The following is a 16,553-nucleotide window of genomic DNA, read 5'->3' as shown; positions in this document are numbered from 1 at the left end:
CGGAGGACCAAGACAGTCTCCAAACCCAGCTTCCAGAGGACAGAGGACCGAGACACAGTCTCCAAACGCACCTTCCAGAGGACAGAGGACCGAGACGCAGCTGCACAGTGTTCTTCTCCCCGTCTGAATGAGCAGATCCAGCTCTCCGGGTGTGCCGTGTTCCTCCTCAAACACAGGCCTCTCCGAAACATGGGAAAACTAGAAAAGATCCAGTTCCCCCCTCAGCTCTTTAAATGTGAGAGAGGAGCAAAGCTGGGCCCGGCCTGCACGTCTGTGTGCGCATGCACACCTGAGAGTGTGTGGGGTACATGTTTATGTGCAAACTCACATAGGAAAGCACTGGAATACAGTTTCATCAGTCACATCTTTGTGTGTGGCCCATCTGGGTAGCTAGGGAGGTAATGAAAGTAATTTAATGTACATCTATAATTAATTCCCTCTCTCTGTGTGTGTGCGCACACATTTGTATGTGTGTGTGTGTGTGTGTTTGCGCTGCTGGCGCTCGCTCGAGGCCAATGATGATTGAGTGTATTTATTATGTGCTCTTGAAGGGGGCGCTATGGAAGGGCGTGGCCTAGTGACACGCTTGTGCTAGGCTCATCAGTCCTGCCATCCCGCACGGCCCAGCAGCCGAATATGGAGCACAGCACCGCCACAACGGGACACACACTCACTCTCCTCTCTCTGCCGCTCCGTCTCTCCATCATCCTCCCTTACTCTTTCCCTCCCCTCTGTTTCCCACACATTTCTCCCCTCGTCTCCTTTGCTCTCTCTCTGTCTCGCTCACTCTCTCGGTTCCCCTTCCTCCCCTCGCTCCGCCTGCCTGAGGAAGGAGGCACAGGAGTCTTGGTGCTCCTTCTCCTGCGTTGCTATCACCCTCAAGGTCCCCCAAGCTGTCCTCATCCAGTACCTCAAACATCTCCCCTGTTTGTCATATTGAGTCTTTTTTATTTAGCCTTTTCTATCTGTTCCTCCTTCTGGAACTATCCACATTACAAATGACCTTAAATCCCTTTAGCGTTGTGTTTTAATAATCTCGCTCTCCTACCCCCTGTTATTAATGGACGGTAAACAGATGCTGAACGGGGTCGGTAGGTAGCTGACACGTTTTTTTGCGGAGCAGCTGATCCTAATGGGCCGCATATGTGCGCGAGGTGAACCGTCGCTGCCTTGGTGACAGATGCTGGCTGCACGTGCTCCGAGCGTGTCCCACGCGGGCCGGTATGCGGCAAACCTCTTCTCACCCTTTCGAAGCTCTTCTCCAAGACCTGCTGACTGCTTATCTTCACACCGTCGGTGTTACAGGAAACTTAACTTCATTTGTTTGTTCACACACACATACTTATTTCATGGTTGGCCAACACAATGGTGTAAAATTAGGCAGCTCTAAATAAAACATCGTAGGTCCACTGGCTTCCTTGAAATTTCCTTTTCTGAGTTACACGGTTGTTCTCACGACTGCGAACAATTTACACTATTTCTGACGTATTTAATCGTAGTTACTTTTCATCCCGCGCACTTCCCTTGTTTTCTAGACTGGACTGCGCTCCATTCGCTCGTGTAAATGTAATAAACGGACTCCAAAATTAGACCTCTGGGCATACAGCACACAGCACGCGCCCTTGGCACACTGTGAGATAATACTTTTTAATAGTTCGCATTAGTTATGCATTACTTTCTTGACATTTCTGTATATGTTTCCTGTATGTTTTTTACCCCCGTTGTCACCGACCTGACGCCACGTCTCCTATTACCGACTCCTCTACGGGTACATTTACATCTGCTAGTGGCAGTAGCTCCCCGGACAGTTTACCACTGTCTCCAGCTCTAGTCTGACCACACACCTGTGACACTACACCCCCTTCGCACGCCAACGCACACACACATTTTCCTGCTGTAGGTATCTAGTGTCATTGGACTAACGCTCAATAGAGCTAATTTTTACAGCGGAGATTATTTGGTGTAATTGGGCCTCACGCGGTAATGACCTTGCAACTCCCCCCCCCCCCCCCATCCTCCCAGCAAATTGGAGAAGGGAAATCTGGTTTGACACGGCGCCCAGAAGATGTATTATCGCGCTATGGCAACTGCCGACTGCAATAAGGTCGCAGTGGAAGTGTGTAATTAGTGCGTGGTGGTGGCCCTCCCCCAGGAACAACTTTTTATTACCTCAATATGTTATAGGGAGGTATTACAGAAAGAGCGATGGTGAACGACCAGCGTTGTACAAGTATAAAATTATTGTATTGCTGTTATTATTAGAATTGCGGTAATTACACATATTCTGTCGGGGTTTTAGGGAAGCACAAAACGGACGCTTTTTGGATGAGGGAGCGTGGTGCCCTTTTAAAATTCATAGTCATCTGGATGAAACGGTCATGCTTTTAAGAGGAGTTCTTTAGTAACCTAATCACTGCCAAAATGTGGGGTTGCCCCCTTCCAGTCTGGTAAGTATTCTCATGCATACATTGAGTAAACCAAGCACAGACCTAACAAATTGGCCTTTTATGTCCCAATAAAACATTAAAAAATATATTTAAAAAAAGAGAGATCAATATCAGAGCTGGTTAAAATGTTGAATGTGGTTTGAAACACATCAAAAAATATCGTTTGGAATTTACTTCTGTGCAGACCATCTGGTCTTCATAGTTTCCAGGGTGTCACTATTCAACAGGAAATTTTAAGGATCTTTTTATTTGACCACTAGAGGTCAGTATTGCTCCACTAAAAAGCGAGGCAAATCGTTTTTGTTTTATATGCAAAAGCAGACGCGTGACCCTGGCCACAGGTGCCTTGCAGCGTAGGAATGATGAGCAAGAGGCGCCTTTCTATCAGTCGATGTGGATATTTTCAGCAACGGCAGGTCAGAGGCACTCGCAATTTGAAAGCTAGAGAAACAGTGGAAGACTTAAGTGACTTTGAATGACATGGTGGTTCTCGCGGGAATTGTGTTAATTGTATGACGTTTCTGTTTGCTGTGGTTTTCCGTGCTTATAACTCGCTACACAGGCCTATTTGTACGTGCAAACTTTACACGTGTTTGCTTTAATAGGCTGTGAGGGAAGTGATCATAAAACGTGCTCTCAGATTATACAGAATTAGCGATTCACTGGATATGACCTACTGTTAAGTTTTTTTTTTACTGAAATTTCGATATAAAATTCTTAATTGTGTCGTTTGCTTGCCGATATCTCTGTCATACTTTTCCTTAGAATGGGCTTTTCACGAGTAACACAGGAATTAGCAGTCTATAGTCACCTGTATGTGGAGGATGTTTGTGCAGAACAAAGTTCCATGAATTCCCATTATATTAGTCTACTGTTTGGGTTTAAATGTCCGTTGCTAAGGGGTTAAAGTGTCCACGACCCTGCTGTTGGCCTCAGAAAAGTGCAAAGTTATCTATACAGAACATTTTTAATGCGTTTTACTTGTTAAATAAATTATTTAATTACTTAACATTGCTCTGCTATATAAAAGCAAACAAAACAAACAAACAAAAACTAACAAATATAGGATAACCTCGGCGTCTTCAAAAGAGAAACCCTGTTTCACGTTTTAAAATTCCATGAATAATATAAATGTTTAGATATGAATTTCGACCGGTACTTTCAGACTTGGACAGACGCACAAACAGCTTTTGACTCTGAGAGAAAGAATGTGCATTAAAATTCATCAGGAGGACGTGGTTCTTTTTCCACCCGTAGTTGATTGGCGAGCGTGTTGTTGTCGACGTTAGGGTTTGATTACTGCTGACACGATGGCCGGGCCTGAAAACAAAGCCGCGTAGCGCGAGCGGTGCGGTGTGCATATTAAATATAGCACACATCCTGTCGCGGTAATTAATACGGCGTTGCGTTTTTTTTACGGATTTCCCGTCATAACCAGGAGACCGGGGTAGCATGCGCTGTTCATTAATTACACGGCTGCATTGGGACTATGTCTTTCTCTCGCTGTGTTCCGTTCCTTTTCTGTGTTCGCACTTTTCTGTGCGAGTGTGAAGAAATGAATGGGTTGTCGTTTTTCTAACCTTTTAAACCTTGCCTCCAGTCATATGGAAAAGGGTCTGATGAGATTTCTTGGCAGTACTTGGTAAAAGTGCGGGGCCTGCGCAATGCATGTCTCCTATCTCCCCAGTGTTTCAATTGTTTTAGCACATGGTCCAGTTGTGTGTGTGTGTGTGTGTGTGTGTGTGTGTGTATGTGTGTGTGTGTGTGTGTGTGTGTTTGCCGAGCCGCAGTGTGCCAAAGTGCTGTTTCTCTCTGCTTCCCTACCCAGCTTCACTGGAGGATTGTGGCTGCTTGATTTTGTTTCACTCCACACACCAGCTCGGTCTGACGTGTCTGATGTGGTGTTCTCTTGTCAGACATGACGGGCGTAGTACAGTCATGATACATATTGATGTGTTGGAGTGATGTCAGAATTGGACTGGGTGCGTAATCGTCCTTTAGTGTTGTTGAAGCCCGTCACACTTTGATACAGACTGCACGTTTGCAGGCCCGTACAGGTTCTTCCCAGCAGGTGTTCTCCTGCGTTTAACCCACTTCTGTGGAGCCACCATCGAAATCACACATTACTCCACCAGCCTTACTGCTGACATCACACATTACTCCACCAGCCTTACTGCTGACATCACACATTACTCCACCAGCCTTACTGCTGACATCACACATTACTCCACCAGCCTTACTGCTGACATCACACATTACTCCACCAGCCTTACTGCTTAAATAAATAAAACATCGTAGTCTTACTCTTCTTGAGTTGCCTCTTTTAGCAAAACACTACGGCATGTGCTGTATTCATATACTACTATATATTAGCATAAATTAACAGTACCTGTTTCTACTCCGGGTCAGAAAGTGAAGTGGTCCCGAGATTCCTTAGATGCAGAAAAGCTTTGAGGGTGAATCAATCTCTCTCTCTCTCTCTCTCTCTCTCTCTCTCTCTCTCTCTCTCTCTCTCTCTCTCTCTCTCTCTCTCTCTCTCTCTCTCTCTCTCTCTCTCTCTCTCTGCACTGTATGTAGGCTCTTTTCTCACTTTGTGTCATTTTCAGGCCAGTGCTCCCCAGAGAGGGGCCCGGTCGAGGTCTTGCCGCCTGTAACACATGGGCTCTGTCACGGTGTCTTATTTTAGAGTGTCCCGCTTGGCTGCGGGACCATTCGCTTTATGTAAATCATATTAATAAATTTGCTCCAAAGTTGCTCTAAGGATTTCCACTCGTGCTACCACAGGGTGACAGGCAGAGAGTGTAATCCCTTCCATTCAGTCATGGCTTGGCGTGAATCCTCAGTTTGTGTGTGTGTGTGTAATACCCTACACCCATGCTGTCAAAGCCTCCCCTTTTCCATTGTGTTTGCATAAAACTGCATGTTAAACACAAGCGACCTTACCTAACACGGACTGCCATTATAGTAATTGGTTGTCAACATTTAAAAGTAAAAAAAAAAGTATGAATTACTCAGTTAGCCTTAATGGGTTGTATTTTTTTTAAATACATTTCTTTTGTAAAAGGTAATCATATAACCATGTTTTGTGTAAAACATTGCAGTTTGGCTAAATGGAGTTTGGACTGTTTTTGCATCTAATGTGGAGCAGAACTGAAATCTGATTAGATGGATTATTAATCATGTGCATGCTAATTAAGAAACACAATGTGTATACTGTAATTGGTCACCATCATCCCTGATTTGCATGTTCGTGCTAGAGCGTGCAGCCGTAGGCCAGGATTGGTCTGCTGGCTTGGTGCTCACAGTTTTGATCCTGTGGTTCTTATTGCACCATTGTATGCAGTCAGTACACGCACACAATTGAGTTGTAATTACTGTCATTTTACTCCATATAAAATGCACTAACCTCCAGAGACCAGATTTACTCATCAACTATCTGAGACACCCAGAAAGGCTGTGATGGTAGCATTGAGAAAACACATGCATTTAAAAATTAATACATTTACTATATATCACATAAAAATAAAAAATAAATGTAATTGTGATTTAAATATGACCCTGGGATAGAGAAGTGGAAGTTCCAATGTGCATGCTGTTGCCATAGTGAAGCAGACTCCAGAGCTTTAGACCATTAGTTCAAGTAGGCCACCGTGGGAACCTGGAGCGGAGCTGTGGCCTGTCCTGATCATAGGGGCGGAGACACTGGCCTATTTATGAGAACGTTCTGGATAAATCTGGACGAGGTACAGCAAGCATGTGAGGGAGAGTCGGTGCCGGTGTGAAATGCTGTTTTTTAAAAATCTTACTTGGATTGTGCTTAAGTGATACTACACACACACCCTCCCTCCCACACTCAGAAACACCCCCCCCCCCCACACACACACACACACACACACAAACACACACACACACCCTCCCCACTACACACACACAAACACACCAGGCATGTTATTGTAGATGGTGGATGAAGTGAATAGCGACCACATTGCTGTGCCTGTTGCACTCGTACCAGACAAACATCCACTACCATACAGCTCTCAGTTCACTATTAGTGCACAATCACGTGGGATAGTGAGTGGTCCTGCGGAGTGACACCGAGCAGTAATGAATCAAATTAGGAGAGGCACATGCCAGCCCACAGGCAGTATGTGCTAATTGTGCACATGTGCACACCCCTCACACCCATTTACATTCATGGGGTTGTCAAGTCACAAATCCCTCACACACCCCTCACACCTCTCACACACACTCACACACTCCTGCCACATACACTCACATCCCTCACACACCCTAGGTGTGTCATTAATCGGCTCTATTCTCCACCCACTCCCAGGAGTGCACACCTCTACGCACTGACCCGCCAAAGTGTGTGAACATGCACGTGTGTGTGTGCGTGCGTGTGCATGTTGATGCGTGGTGCATACAGTAATAGAGACCAAAGCAGCCACTGAGGGTGATGGTGATGATGTTGAGGATGATGATGATGATGATGAGAGCCTGTCCTTCCATCCCAGACAGAGGATAGGAACCAAGCTGTAAGATGTGGCTATGGAAAAAAGATGGGGAGGTTAAGACAAGATGGACAGAGGGTATAGAATGAAAGAAAACAAGTGGGAGAAAAAGAAACAGTCTTATAGAAAGATGATGGAGTACAAGGGCAGAGAGATACAGAGTAAAGGGGGGGGGGGGGGGGGGGGTGACCCTTGAGCTGGTGCGGTGGAGGGGGGGGTGTGACCCCTGAGCTGGTGCGGTGGAGGGGGGGGGGGGACCCTTGAGCTGGTGCGGTGGAGAGGGGGGGGGTGACCCCTGAGCTGGTGCGGTGGAGGGGGGGGGGTGACCCCTGAGCTGGTGCGGTGGAGAGGGGGGGGGGGGTGACCCCTGAGCTGGTGCGGTGGAGGGGGGGGTGACCCCTGAGCTGGTGCGGGAGAGAAGGCTGCAGGGAGCACACTACTACTACATCTTCCTCTTCCTCCTCTCTCTCTCCTCTTCCTCCTCTCAATGCTTTTCCTCCCCTCCATCCCCTTCGTCTTCCTCCTAAGTTCTTGTTCTATTGACATGGCTACTCCCAGAGGTATGGCAAGCACTCCGGTGTAGATCAGTGGGAAGCCTCTCTACTGTATCTCTCTCTCTCTCTCACACATGCACATGCACACACAGCATACTGGTAATCCAGTTGTCTTATAATTGGAAAGCAATTACAGGTGTGCTGATATCCCTGTGCATGCGGTGCAGTATTCCTACAGGACACGAGGGTTGGCTTTAAGATGGAGATATGAGGATGAATGAGCCTTTAGGGGCGGTGGGCTAAATGATTATGAGGACATGTGGAAAATGTTCAAAAGAGTCAAGTGCATTAGAGAGGGGGGGTGGGAGAGATGGGGAGAGAGAGAGAGAGGGAGAGAGAGGGGTGTTCCCAGATAGAACCCATGATATGTCCTTCATGGCATGTGGTCTTAATGGGCATAAATATTCCCTCTTTTGGCTTCTGCGCTCCCCCAAGGATGAACACACACACACATGCTCTCCCCAAGACCCCTGCTGTGATGACAGATTCCAAGCCCAGGTGTGTGTGTGTGTGTGTGTGTGTGTGTGTGTGTGTGTGAGAGAGAGAGAGAGAGGCCAGGGTGTGTGCCCTCCTGCTTGTGTGTGGTCTGAGCTGCGGGGCAGGATGTCTTCCCCTTCACTCCCTCAGAGCATGTACATTTGCTCACACTGCATAATTCATGGAGCGAGACATACTACCACCACAAAGAGAGAGAGAGAGAGAGAGAGAGAGAAAGAGAGAATGAGCGAGAGAGAGAGAGAGAGAGAGAGAGAGTGAGTGTGTGTGTGTTCATGTGTGTGTAAGAGAGGTGATCCACCTTGCTGTCCTCATGTCACCTCATGCTCCGATACCCACCTCAGAGTTACTACAGCTGACCTCTGTGCTAAGCCCACCAGAAACACACACACACACACACACACACACACACACACACACACACACACACACACACACACACACACACACACACACACACACACAAACAGACTGTTAGAGCAGGTGCGGGTCCAGCCGGTCTTTTGCTGCAGAGATGGTTTGCTCACACACTGACATTCATCCAGCAGCACAAGAGAGGCCCTGACTGCAACCATCAGACCTGTCACAGCCTCTGAGAGTCCAGGACGGGCTGAGAGAGGCTTATCAAAGCTGAGAGAGAGGGAGAGAGAAAGAAGGAGAGATAGTGTTTGAGACTAAAAGAATGACACAGTGAGGTAGTATATATAATATATAAATAATGTGTGTGTGTGTGTGTGTGTGTGTGTGTGTGTGTGTGTGTGTGTATTAAAGAAAGGTAGATGAGAGAACACAGCCGAACCAGACAGTGTTAACTGTGACATGCTGCTCTTTCCTGCCCAGCTGATCTCATATTCTACTAGATTATCCACGAATCCCTACGCTGTTTCTCAGGCCCACGGGGCCAGCTGTGCCCACCACACCTGCCGCCCCCCCGCCCCAGGAAACACTCACACCGCTGCTGTAAGGCCAGACGGTGGGGCATATTGGAAATCAAAACGGGCCAGAGCAGAACGGGCCTGGAGCCCTGGGGGCATGTGCACTGAAAGCAGTACCTGAGATGGAGGAGTGCACACGGAGCGGGTGGGGGCCTCCACCTGCAGCTGAAGCACAGCCATATGGCAGGAGTGGACAAGAGGAGAGGGAGAGTGTAGGTATGTTTACACACGCACACACATCTGCACAGATGGCAAGTTTATGCACATTCGAGAGGTGGTGAGAAAATGAAGTGATGAGTGTCCCAGGGAAGAGAGCAGGAGATGGTCACTGCCACTCGGACACGGGGCCACTCGGACACGGGGCCACTCGGACACGGGGCCACTCGGACACGGGGCCACTCGGACATGTACACGTCGTCACACGAGATGCACACCAGCAAGTTGGACGTCATGAGACACTGCTCCCTCTTTGCCAAGCAGTGGGAGTCACAAAGCTCACACCTCGGACACCTTCCAGAGCTTGGTGTGACAGGCTCCTGCCCAGTGATTAATTGTGTTTACAGGTGTGTGTATGACAGTGTGCGTGCGTGCAGGCGTATGTGTGTAAACGCTTTCACTTTCTCCCAGTTCAATTAGCCAACCTGGCTGACTACCTTTAAACAATGGGGTTGCTAACAAAGTCTAACAGCTGCTATCAGAGCCAACAGTCGCTTATTTCCAAGACAACAAGCCGGCAACCAAGAAAAGCTGTAATGGAGAAACACAACAATGCTATTTGTGGCCCCATCACCTGCTCCCCCCTCGCGGCGCAGACAGGTGTCCGAGACTCCATCCATCAGTGGTGGACAGCCCCGGCCAATCAGAGCCTTAAAATGATCCAGGAGCAGGTAGAGCTTTGAGGCTGGGGAGTAATTGGCCAGGACTGCTCCAAGTCCATCAGGCAGATGGAGTCGTAGAGGGGGGGGGGGGGGGGGGGTGGGGGGGGGGAGAGAGGAGTGGGGTGGGGGAAGGTGAATTTTGTAGAAAATAAATTTCCCATTTTGTATTTGAAGCCCCTCCCCCCTGATGCTCCACCCAACTCCATCTCCTCCCCCACTCCTCAGGTGGGGGTGGATAATTAGCTCCTGGCTCTGATAGGATGCATATGCATGCTTGACTTGACTGGCATATGCTTACTGCATCATTGGGGAACCAGAGGGGGGGTTGGATCAGACATGGAGGGCTGACACTGGGGAGGACGATGAGATAATTGGAGAGACCCAAATGTCCTGTGAAGGCCCACAGGAAGATCCACTGAAGAAGTTCCAATAACACAACATTTGATCCACCATTTAGGAAGCTGCAGGGGTGGAGATGAACCTATCAGCAAACCCTGTAATGACATCATTCACTGACAATGCACTCGCAAAATGGGAGTCTATTACTCCTTCATATCAGCCTCTGGGGCGAGATGGAAGGTAATTATGGTGTGTGTGTGTGTGTGTGTGTGTGTGTGTGTGTGTGCGTGTGTGTGTGTGTGTGTGTGTGTGGTGGGGGGGTCACAGATACATTTAACGCTTCTAATTCTAGCCTTACTGTCACCTCCAGCAGCACACTATTCCAGTCCTTAAGTGCAGTACTGGGGAGCTGTGTTTTGTGGTTCATAATCACATGTTAAGATTACATAAAGGTGTCTGTGCTGTGTCGTGTGCTGTCACAGAGGTTTCTGATGAATGTTTTCTCAACATACATAATGAACAGAAATGTTTTCGCGGTCCAGATTCATCGGGTGTGTCACTGGACTCTGCTGCTCCATGGTGACAGTGTGGATGTCTTTCTCCGCACCTAATGGAAGCCACCGGAATGATCCGGAACGTCGGGGAGGTGATGGGCCTGTCAAAGTGCGGGAATGAAGGAGAAAGGGAGGAATACAGAGGACAACCTGCTCATCAGTCACCTGCTACCTGGCCTGTGGGGGTGTGTAAGCAAGCTAGAGAGAGAGAGTGAGAGAAGGAGGGAGGAGAGAGGGAGGGGAGAAAGAGAAGAGAAGAGGAGGAGGAGGGGAGAGAGAGAGGTGAGAAAGAGAAAAGAGGAGGAGGGGAGAGAGAAAGAGGAGGGTGGGGGAGAGAGAGGAGGCTGTGACAACCAGACCCCGATCAGACATGGTGCTTTGACACGATGTGAAACGAGTGTGGGTGTAAGTGATGCTGGTTGAGTTGGGTGGTGCTTGTGGCTGTGACTGGAGAGAGATTACTGACGCAGGTGCCTACTGACAGCATGTTTCGCCTCTTCTACTGCCTACTGACCGTAATGAGCCTGTGGGACATGACATCACTGACCTGTTCAAAGTACTCCAAGTTCATGGACTTCCATGTGGCAACGTGTGATTCAGTGACAAGCAGGTGTCTACACTCAGAGCTGGACAGCACCACTTAGAATGAAGATCTGAGTCTGTTGGGATGCTGGTAATCTGGATTTATTAGTGCTTAGAATATTTCCTAAACGCCTGATCGACAGCCACTGGAAATTCAGTGTGCTCAAAACCTGCCAATAGGATTAAGGACACAATTGCATTTTATTTCAAATGTACAGGTGTGTTGATGTTCAATATTAACTTCACTAAGTAGTCTGCCTTCTGAGTCTCAGGAACATGACTTTTGCTGAGGAGAGGAGAAGAGGGGGGGGGGACTGGAGAGGAGGGGAGGATTGGAGAAGAGAGGAGGGGAAAGGAGGAGAAGAAAGGAGGAAAAGGGCAGGAGGGGGGGGGGAAGTAGTGTGGTGAGTGAAGCTGTTGTGATCTGTGTTGTCAGGAGTGAGATGTGCCCCAGAAGGCTGTAGGATGTCCACTCTGCCCTGCAGGGGGCGTTCTCTGTGCTCTCTACCAGATATGAGATCTCCTCCTCTCTCCGTTCTTCTGTCCTCCCACACTGCCTCAAACCGTCCTAATCTCATGGCCTCATATACCATTCATAGTCATGATAAAACCCAAAATTAAAAGATTGGAATAACATTTACCAAAAGAAAATTGTGTAATTTTAATTTGTCTTAGCAATATTAATGAAAATCAATCACGAATTTAACTTATAAGCGCAGTATAACTTTCACGAATATAACTTTCAGCTTAAATACACTGGTTAATAAGCAAGCACTCTTTCATTTCTTTCATCTCACACACACACGTGTATTTCCGTCGGACATAGAAGAGTGTTAGTCTGACCAGTGCTTATGGAGAGTGAGAACATGCAACAGCATTTGCATCAGGACACCAAAGTCTGTCTCATGCTCATTCTTTCTCTATTAGTCTCTCTTTTCACTATTGTCTCTCTCCTTTACTCTGTTAGTCTCTCTTCTCTTTCTTTTGTCTTTCCTTCTCTCACTATCGACCTGTCTGTCTCTCTCATTCTCTCTCAATTCTGTCACTCTTCCTCTCTATTTACACAGGAAACAAATTAAGACTGACACCTGTCTCTCACCTACAGCCATCAGTGGTACTGGTGTAGATTGTTGAAAGCTCAAACGCACACACACACACACACACACACACACACACACACACACACACACGTTAGTGTTATATTGCAGAATCTCCCAAGTTACTGCATTTGGTGTTTATATAAGTCCAGGTAGAGCCTTATAGGCTGTAACAGTTCATTCAAAGCTGCAGGTGTTGTTTATAGTACTGCCCTTAGTGTACACTGATTAAAGAACACACACACACACATATATACATATGCACGCACAGTCTGCATGTGCACACATACAAATATGTTCACTGGAAAGGAAACGTTGTATATGACAGGAGATCAATAACTGTGTTTATGAAGATCCCAGGAGGTGCAGTGTGCTGCACAAACAACAGCAGCCTGTACCCCAGGCATTACTCTCTCTGCCTGTCTGTCTTCCTTTGTGTCTGTCTCTCTCTCTGTTTCTCTCTCTCTCTTTTATTCCAGAATGAAGGGTAAATCTCTCGCAAAGCTAGGGATGAAAGCCTCTGTCCTACAGACCGTACTCTGACACACACAGCTCATATTCTTCAGTGTGTGTGTGTGTGTGTGTGTGTGTGTGTAACAGACATGAATGGATGTAAATACATAGATAAATCAGAAATCCAGACTGGAAAGACATGCTGCATCTGACTCCAACTTCAACTTCATCTTCATCTCCAAATCCATCTCCATGGGACAGACATCAACGTGCCGTGGTTGTCACCTTTACAGAGCACCTTGTTACTTCACTTCATACTTTATCTACACTTAGTGAGTTTTTAAACATTGTACAAACGCTGACTAAACAACTAAAGCACAGAGACCCTATTTGAAACACTGACGGAATGGCATAAGCTGCTCGAACATTATAACGTCGTTTAATGCATTCTGCAAAAACTTCATGTATTTGTGTTTTTTTCTCACTACTACCACTGCTTCTCCCTGCTACAAAAAGGCCACGTGAAATCATTAGGCCTCTGCTGTCGAGTAACTTTTACCAGAAGTTCTGATCGATCGTCTTTTAAATCCGAAACATCCTTTGCCTAAACACAGACTCTCTCTCTCTCTCCTTAGTGTTAAATCCTCTGACAGGTCGCCATCTCTGCGGTTGTTGACAGAATGTTAATTACTTTGGAATAATTTAAATAATTCATGCATCTTAATTAGCGCAATATCTTCCGTCTTGTTTTCTGGCCACATGAAACCTCCCCTCCCTCGCTCCCTCATCCTCGAGCCCTCCAGCTTACACGCTTCCACTCCACAGCCTGTAGAAAAACACGATTAGTGAACGGTTGGGGCTCGCGCTGAAAGACATAATAGAGTGATAAAATCCCTCCAGACGTTGCCGTTCATTCAACAGATGCACACTAACGCCCCTGCCGTAGACAGGTTTCACACGAAAACAAATAATACACATTATTCTTTTCTTTCTTTTTTAATGGAGGGCTATGAGAACATACGCACACCGCAGCGGCCCAGAGCGTGCAGGTTCAGTAAGCCGTTAATGAGAGCAGCCATTTGCGCGCGCTGCGGGTACACGGGCTGAAGGGTAGCATGTAGCGCGTGACTTGCCCCTGCGCGTGGCCTGCGCGGCGATTACACTGAGCTAGCCGGAGACGTCCATTCAGTCTCTCAAACATCCATCTAACTCAACATTAGCGGCCAAATTAGAGGCTAAATTAGCCACTTAATGAAGCGTATTTGTTTAAGTAATTGGCAAGTAATAAGACGCTGTTGTCTTTCCGTTTGAGACAAAAGGTAGGTTTTTGGACGGGGCGGGGAGTGATGGCGGTGCTGAGTTTCAGAGAACGCTGTGTGAGTCTGTTATGTTCAGAAAGCTTTAATAAAAAAATAATAATAAATGACGCATCAAACAGTGTCAGTAAACACACACAAAAAGAGACTGAGACATTTTCGAAGTACCAGGCATCATCAAGGCTGGGAGCAGGTTGAAGCCCAGTTACAGATTTGGAGAAAGAGCTGCTCCGGACAGTGAACTGGCAGCGTTTGCTTTGGCTGGTATTGGATAGCACTCAGGGAGGCAAGTGGAATTAGTGCAACATTACGTCGTGCTGCTAATTACTGTGCTCCGAGGTTGGCTTTCATAAATATTTGATGATATCTGTGGTGCAGGAGGACACCAGAATGAGGAGATGGAGGGAGAGAGAGAGAGAGAGAGAGAGAATGGATGAAGAGACACATGAAGGGAGAGAGAATGGATGGAGAGACAGATGAAAGGAGCAAGGACAAAAGATACTGTAGGAGGAGGGGAGACGAGTGAAGGAGCGAGGGATGAATACAGGGAGGGAAAGAAAAACGAATTGAGTCATTTTGGAAGCAGGTTGGGGATGCAGAAAATGATGGAGAGATGGAGAGGGAAGGGGTAGAGGGGAGGGGAAGTGTATGTGGGGGTCCTGCAGCTGCCAGGGAACGAGGCTCACCGGCATCATTACAGGCTGATCAGAGAGGATTGTGGGTAGGGAAATATATTCAGACAGAACATATCAACGGCTATGGCTCCAGTAGGGATGCCGTGAAAACACTCAGGTATGCCTGTGTCTGCGTGCGCACACACACACACACACACACTGATTACTGGTTTCATTAAAGTCGGCTTACCTGTGATAAGATAAATAGAATAAGCCATTTTACAGTGTTCATACAGTGAACAATAGGTGTCTAATAATCCATATGATATAATCACACTGTGCACTCCCAAGAAGTTTGGAACCCTGATCTCAGGTCACACAGGGACTTGTCTGTGATTTCTGGATGCAGTTGCAGCCGCAAGGTGCTGGTTGTATTCAGAAGACTTGGTTTCTAACTCATAGAAATGCCCTAGATCCAGTCATACTGCGTATTACACAATTATAAAGAGGGTAGGAACAAATGAAAAAATATCTTAAAATATCTTTGCAAGGTTTTGCCCTTGTACAATACCAGGAGAGACATGTGGTTCAGGGTGAAATACTAATCCCTATTGATCCGATCAGGACAGCGACAGCTGAGATAAACAAACTGGCTTATTAAAGGAGAAGCCTCCGGCATTTACTAGTGTGATGGACCAAGTCCTAATTGGAGTCAGGTTTCAATTTCAGAGAGAGAGAGATAAAGAGAGAGAGAGGAAGTGAGTGAAATTTATTTAAGGTCTGCATTTCATATGACCTTGTGGATGCGTTGCTGACCTGTGAATATTGTCTGAGACCTTACCACTGTACTCAGATAACCAGTGTGTGTGTGTGTGTTCACATCACTGGGAGGAAAAGCAAACTCATTAAAAGTGAAAACATGAAAAGCACACATGACCCTATAATATCCCACTATCCTGCCCTCCATAACTCCCCCACATCCCCACACCCCCCGCTTGCCTGCTCGTCCACAAAAAAGTCCAGCATCAGTAATTTGAGATCAAATCTCAGCCGGATCTGCCGCTCATTAAAGACACGTTGGGCAGTGTGTGTTAATGAATGAATTCTAATCTTCACGGCATTATTACTTTCCTTCTCAGTTGCAGTTTATGAGCTATTTGTGTTTCACTTTTGAAGAGAAGTCTGATCTATCTGATGTGCATTTAAAGGACATGTGACACACTGGAATTACAATGCCAACTTTCTGAATCATTTCTGAGTCACTGATAGTGATTGATAGTGATTGATAGTGATTGAAAGGTGTATGCAAGCATTCCTTTGGCAGACTGAAGCATGATCATTTGACTAACCATGTTAAAAGGAAAACAAATCAAAAACCTCTTTCTGCAGTTGTCTGTTGAGCTGTTACAATTTGACTGTTAAATTGCATAGATTTGAATGTGACTGGTTCAAATCAGCTCAGTTGAAAAAATATTTAAAAAATATATGACTGACAGCCCTAGAAGTCTGAGCCCATCTTTTAGAAATAGTAAGCAGCTCCTCTATACGGCCTTCCAAGTTGTATTTTAAACAATGTTCTCCAAAAAGGGAAAAGCCACTGGTGAATCAGATGACTGCTGGAATTTGGCTAGAAGCATGAGAGTTAATTCATCTTTGGCAATTATATGTCCGCCACATGCGAGCGCGTGTAGCTATACTTTGAAGCGCTATGTGCTCTTATTTCCAATCTCATTCCGCACAATGAAAAACATTCACTGGATCCCAGTGTAGGCTGTAAA

This window comes from Brachyhypopomus gauderio, unplaced genomic scaffold, assembly GCF_052324685.1.
Source record: "Brachyhypopomus gauderio isolate BG-103 unplaced genomic scaffold, BGAUD_0.2 sc66, whole genome shotgun sequence".
Lineage (NCBI taxonomy): Eukaryota > Metazoa > Chordata > Actinopteri > Gymnotiformes > Hypopomidae > Brachyhypopomus > Brachyhypopomus gauderio.
Note: the sequence above shows the minus strand (reverse complement) of the source record.